Source organism: Otolemur garnettii, unplaced genomic scaffold (genome assembly GCF_000181295.1).
Source record: "Otolemur garnettii isolate 467f Iridium unplaced genomic scaffold, OtoGar3 scaffold00055, whole genome shotgun sequence".
Lineage (NCBI taxonomy): Eukaryota > Metazoa > Chordata > Mammalia > Primates > Galagidae > Otolemur > Otolemur garnettii.
In genome coordinates, this window is record NW_003852450.1 from 12,018,106 (window position 1) to 12,024,949 (window position 6,844).

Genomic DNA, 6,844 nt, shown 5'->3' on the forward strand with positions numbered 1-6,844 from the left:
AAATTTGAAATAATGTGTTTTGCAGCAACTTGCATGTAACTGGAGACCATTATTCTAAGTGAAGTGTCTCAGAAAGGAAAAAGCATGCATCACATATATTCTCTCATAATTGGAAACTAATTCAAGTGCATATGTGGCGTAGTGTTTAAGCATTTAACATTAAAAACATTTGCACCCCCTTACATTTTGAAATTTAAAAAAATTTACATTTTAAATTGTAAAATCCGATAAGAACTAATAACTTTTAAATGATATTTATATTTTAAAGGTCTGGTTACCAAAACCCCACAGAACTAATGACGTTGAAAAAGTGTTGAATACTACGTCCAATAACTCTCAATTCTTGATTTCTAAATCTCTTCTAATAAAGAATGAGAATCATCTGGGGAAAATGTGTGCTTTTCTATGTTAGCAGAGGAAATATACAGTAACCCTGGACCACCATGTTGTGCCAGAAAAAAAAAAAAAAAGAAAAAAGAAAAGAAATGCTCAGAGCCTAATAATGAGGATATGTCAAAAGTAATCAGAAACCAGTGTATATAGGTAGCCCCTGGCCAAATTTGAGATAATTTGGAAAAATGACTATATTTTATTGTACCAAATTAAATAAATAAATAAAATCCATGAATCAATGCTGGAAAACACAACATAAAGAAATAGATCATTTCTTTTATATGAAGAGTGTCTGTGGGAATACATAAGGGAAGAGTCATAACTTGATGTGCTTGCTTTACCAGTACTATTGATTTTATAAGCTTGAAACCAATATTCAATTACTAGTTGTAAGTAACTTAGAAATAAAATTAGAAATAGGATTGCAGAGAATGGACAAAGGGAAACAGGAAAAGGAGAAATTGATTTCAGGAGAACTTCCTGGCATTGAGTGTTTGCACTACCAAGCCACTGGAAGGAGACCCATAGTGTGTTGTGGCTGGTCTCCCCAATATTTATAAAAAGTAAATGACATTTACGTAAGTTCCTAACACCTCAAATTAATTTCTTATACATTAGCTTCCATGTTTTTTGATTGAGGTAATCAATTATTTTTCACTTATTGAAGTATATTTGGCAACTAAAAATTCTATGTATTAAAGTTTTACAATGTATCCACATTTTAAAATGACTACCACAATCAAGCTAATCAATAAATACCATTGCCTCATACAGTTATCTGATGTGTGTTAGAATACTTAAGTTCTACTTAATACCTAGTGCAGTTAGAATATTTAAGATCTACTTTCTTAGCAAATTATATATATATAAAACATTATTAATAACTATAATCACATTAGGTCTCCAGAACATATTCCTATGATTACTTGCACCCTTTTCTTTTTTAAGTTATATAGAATTTTTATTAGAGCTAGAATTGGCTGAATAGCTGATATCTAACAAGATCATCAGGGTGCAATCAATGGACAGTCTTTTCAATCTAATGGTTGGTTGGTTGATTTAAGTAATAACTTTTTAAACTTAGCTTTAATTAAATCATAACTACATTTATGGGGCTCAATGTGATGATTTGATATACAATGTGGAATGCTTAAATAAAACTCATTAACATAACCATCATTTAATTTACTTATGTTTTGTAGTAAGACATTTATAATTTACTCCTAGTTGTTTTGAAATGTACCCTTGCATTGTGCACATTAAATGACATCCCACTACATCCCATCCCTCCCTTCACTTGCCCTCTCCCCTGCCCTCTCCTCTGCCTCCTCACTCTTCTTTCCTTCTGGACTATTTTGTGTTTTATCATTCATATGAATATGTAAATGTTCATATATTGGTTTCATAATAGTATTGAGTACATTGGATACTTCCACCCCCCCATTCTTGAGATACTTTACTAAGAAGAATATGTTCCAGCTCCATCCCGGTAAACACAAAAAATATAAAGTCTCCATCTTTTTTTATGGCTGCACAGTATTCCATGGTATAACAGATCTGTTGAAGTTTGTTTTGTGTCCTAGGATATAATAAATTTTAAAGAATGTCCCATGGGCCAATGAGAAGAACGTATAATCTTTAGCTTTGGGATGGAGTGTTCTATATACATCTGTCAAGCACAGTTTTTCTAGGGTCACATTTAAGTCCCTCATATATTTTAGTTTCTGTTTAGAGGATCTTTCCAGCTCTGTAAGGGGAGTGTTACAGACCCAAGCTATTATGGTGCTATGGGATATCATATTGCTCAGATTAATGAAGTCGGTTTCAGAAATCTGGGAGCATTTATGTTGGGTGCATAATTATTTAGAATTGTATTTGTATTCTATTCTAAATATTTCTATTGTAAATATTCTAAATATTGTAAATATTTCTATTCTAAACATTCTAAATATTTATTCTAAATATTTCTTCTTGTTGTATTTTTCCCTTGACCAATAGGAAGTGTCCATCTTTGTCTTTTTTGACTTTTGTTGCTTTAAATTCACTTGTATCAAAAAGTGATATTGCAAACCCTCTTTTTTTCTGAATTCTGTTTGCCTGAAAAATTGTATTCTATCCATTAATCCTGAGTTTTAGTTTGTCCTTTGAGGCTAGGTGTGTTTCCTGCAGACACACAGGATGTGTGGATCTGGATAGCCTATGATTTTTATCCAATCAGCCATTCTATACTTCTTCAGTGGGAAATTCAAGCCATTAACATTTATTGAGATAATTGGTAAGTGTGGTGGTATTCTATTCATCTCATTTTGTAAATATCCATCGTTTAGTTTTATCTTTTGCATCATTGTGGAAGCTAGGTTTCATTCTTTAGTTACTCAGTGCTTACTTTTCTGGTAGACCATTGTGATAGCGTGTAGAATACTTCTAAGTATTTATGAACTGGTTTTGTTGCAACAAACTTCCTCAATGTTTGCGTATCAGTAAAATATTTGGTTTCTATAACAATTTTAAAGCTTACTTTAGGAGGATACAGAATTCTAGGCTGAAATTATTTTGTTTAAGTAGATTAAAGGTAGATGACCATTGTCTTCTGTCCTGAAAAGTTTCATTTGAGAAGTTTGCAGACACCCTGATGGATTTGCCCAAGGAGGTTGATTTTTTGTGGCCTATAGAATCTTTTCTTTTCCCTTGACTATGAACAGGTTCATCACAATGTGTCTTGGAGAAGGTCTATTTGAATTGAGGTGATCTGTGGCCTAAGGAGTGTGCCAGAATGTTTGGCAATATTTGGGAAATTTTCATTTGTAATATTTCTTAGTATGGCTTCCATTCCTCTGGGGCATTCTTCTTCTGTTGGGTGGTACTTTCTTGCAGGGAGAGAAGGACGGCTTGGCCACGGGTGCAAGCTCGCTCCTAGAATTGTATGAAAACAAGAAATGACTACACACTCTTAGATGGCAGGTAGCAACTTTATTTTCCACTCCCTTTTATTGGGAGTTAGTCACATACATCACATTGATCAATAATCTTAACATCCTCAATTCTTATCTTAAACTATAGAAAAGAAACAAAGTCCGGGAAAGTGAGATAACCGTCTTTAGGCTAGCCTAAAGAAAGAAAGTCCGGAACATGAGACAACTATCTTAAGACTAGTCTCAGGCTATTCCTCTCTAGAGATCCAAAACAACTTTACATTATCTGACTTCTATTGTTAAAGTTAAAGGTCAGGATAAACAGGAGAGTAAAACCTTTTCTTCTGTGTACTCAATTTAATTTCTGAGAAACAGGCTCCATGACTGATTTCTCATGGTTTGGAGGCCCCTTCTGCTAACGATGGTGTGTTCTTTTACTCACATAATTATGATGGAGTTTTTCCTTTTATCCACACCAACCTTTGAGTCATGTCCCCTGCACAGATGGGCCTTTTCAACCCTTATCTGGCAGGCTGACTTGACTGCACAGTCAGGATTCCATGTAGCAAGTTGTTAAGCTTTGTCTTGCAGGGCCCCACTATGCTTTCCCAGGTTGCTTAGGTCTCCACAAGAATGCATACTCATACTCATGAGTCTTTTCGCTCAGTTTCTGGAATTAAGAGTACATGTCATAAAATTTGGGGGGAGTTCACCCCACACTTTTCCCCTCCTTGGATATGTATAACTTTATGATAGAACAATACATGAAGTCCCATAATTCTGTCTGTAAACATTCTGTTTTCTCTCTATTTTTCTCTGACTCTAACTGTCTGAGTTATCTGAAAAGCTTTGTCCTCTACCTCTGAGATTCTCTCTAAAGGATGAGGTTAAAGATTGAAGAACAAGAAGGAATGAAAGATAAAAGCTCAAAAGCTTTGTCCTCTACTTCTGAGATTTTCTCTAAAGGATGAGAGTGAAGATTGAAGAACAAGAAGGAATAAAAGATAAAAGGAAAAAGAAAATGAGAGAGAGACTAGAGAAAGGAAAGGGGTCAAGTAAAAGGGAATATTGACAAAATGAAGAAAGGCCTAGAAAGAGAGAGCCAGGAGTAATAGAGGTGTACAGTAGGGTACTTTGACCCACACCTAAAACCCCCCAGCCTCTGGGGGTTCTGGATTGGGAGGGTTCCTTTGACATCTTCAGCTCTTTGCCAGCCTGAGCAGAATTATGGGACTTCATGTATTGTTCAAGGACCCCACCCCACCAAATAGAGAAGAAAAACAAAAATACTATGAATAAAACCAAAGAAAAACAAACCAAAAATTGTATAGGATAAAGTTGGGGGAAAAACAAATAACATGTACAGAAAAACTAGCAAAAATGAAGTTCTTATTAAAGAAGGCAACAATGAGAAATTATATTTACATGAGAAAAATGGAGAGTAAAATAAAAAGAAAAATCTAGGGGGAAATGTTGAGAGGAAAAAAAAAAGAGAAAGAAGAAAGAAAAAGAAAGCAATATATATATCTGAATATGCCCAAGCTAAATATTGCTAGGGCAACAGGTGATCTGGGGTATGAGCTACTAATCACAATGCTGATACAGCTATATAAGATGGAGACTGGAGGCCTCTGATGATTTCTTTGCCCTCAAACTCCACAGGGTTGAGAACCTAAATCTCTCCTTAGCCCACTTAAAAGACACTTTATACCATTACCCTTGGCTAAGCAGGATGTCCCAGGAAAGCATGGGACTCTGCAATCTCTCCTTAAGTGGCTGCCCTCTTATCAGGCATGCCCAAACTGGCCTTGCTCTATGCCCTTGAGGGCTGAGGCTGCAAGGCAGCTCTACTGCCAAACAATGAAATCTCCACTCTTCCCCAGTGTCTCAGTCCTGGCCTCTAGGCACTGTTCAAAGTCACTTGATCACTTGCCCAAGGTCTCCCAGGATGGACCTTACTTTAGGACCCTGAGAGCAGAGCTTGCAAGGTGGCTTTCCCACTATGGCTGTGTGAGCCTGGCAGCTGACCAATAAAATCTCCTTTCTGGCCCAGAGGCTCAGTCCCTGCTTTTGGGAACTACTCAAAGACACTTGCTCACTTGTCCAAGGTCTCCCAAGGTAAGTCAACCAAATTATCAAGTCCAAAAAACAAACAAACAAACAAACAAAAAAAAAAAACCACAGGGGAGACCTTTCCTCTCTGCAATCTTGCTTTTGTGATAGCTATAGCCACCATGGCCTTAGATACAATGCATCCACTTGCCACATCTCTGCTGCTTTCGTACTCCTCCTAGGGTCCACAATTCTTCCACTGCCTCCCTGTGTCCCCAAAGAGATGTTTCTGGGCAGAGCCCACAAGCTACAGATGCCTGGAGTCTTCTTACCCCAATCTCACCATACTTGATTGCTAAGAATCTGTTTCTCAGCCACTACCTTGCTCTGTCTTGTGTTGTTTGTTTTTTTGATAGTTTTTTTGTAAGTGAATAGAAACAAAACTAACTTTTGTATGTTGATATTTTATTCCTGAATTTTACTGAATTGGTTCTTAGTTCTAGAAATTTTTTGGTGGAGTCCTTGGGTTTTCTATACATGAGTGAGAAGGCTGTTGAATCCTCACCAGTAGGCCAACAGGGATGCTGAGTTTTTATATATGTAATAAGAAGATGTCATCTGCAAACAGAGATAATTTTCTTCCATCCCAATCTGGATGTCTTTTGTCCATATGTATATGTACAGGAATAAGATCATGTTATCTGAAAACAGAGACAATTTTACTTCTTCCTTTTGAATGTGGATGTGTTTCTTTCTTTCTTTTTTTTTTTTCACCTTTGTGCTGGCCATAATTTCTGGTACTATGTTGAAAAGAAGAGATGAGAGTAGGTATTCTTGTCTTTTTCTGATTTCAAAGGAAAACCTTTCACCTTTTCAGTATTGATTATAATGTTAGCTTTGGGTGTGTGATATATGGCCTATTTTTGTTGGTGGCAATTCCTTCCATATATAATTTCTTGAGAATTTTTATCATGAAAGACAGTGTATTTTTGCCATGTGCTTTTCTTGTATCATATCTGTGGAAATGATCATAACACTTTTGTTCTCCATTCTGTTAGTTAGGTGCATAGCATTTACTAATTAGAGTAAGGATACTGTCCTTACATTCCAGTGATAAATCCCTTTTGACCATGGTTAGTGATCTTTTTTAATGTGACAAATTAGTTGTGAGTATATTTATTTATTTTTGCCTGGGCAATTATGGGAATATTGGCCCATACTTATATTTATAGCATCCTTTTGTGGCTTTGGTATCATGATGAGTGAGGCCTCATAAAATAAGTTTGGAAGTGTTGAAATCCCCCAGATGTTATTGAGTTGTTGCACGATGTAATATTGTTCACATCAGTTAGAATTCATTTTGTATACCTGGAACATTTAAGGTGGGCGTATAAATGTTTAAAATTGAAATCTCTTCATGTTATATCATTCCCTTGACCAGTAGATAGTGTTCATCTCCGTCTTTCCTTGTTTTTATTGGCTTAAAT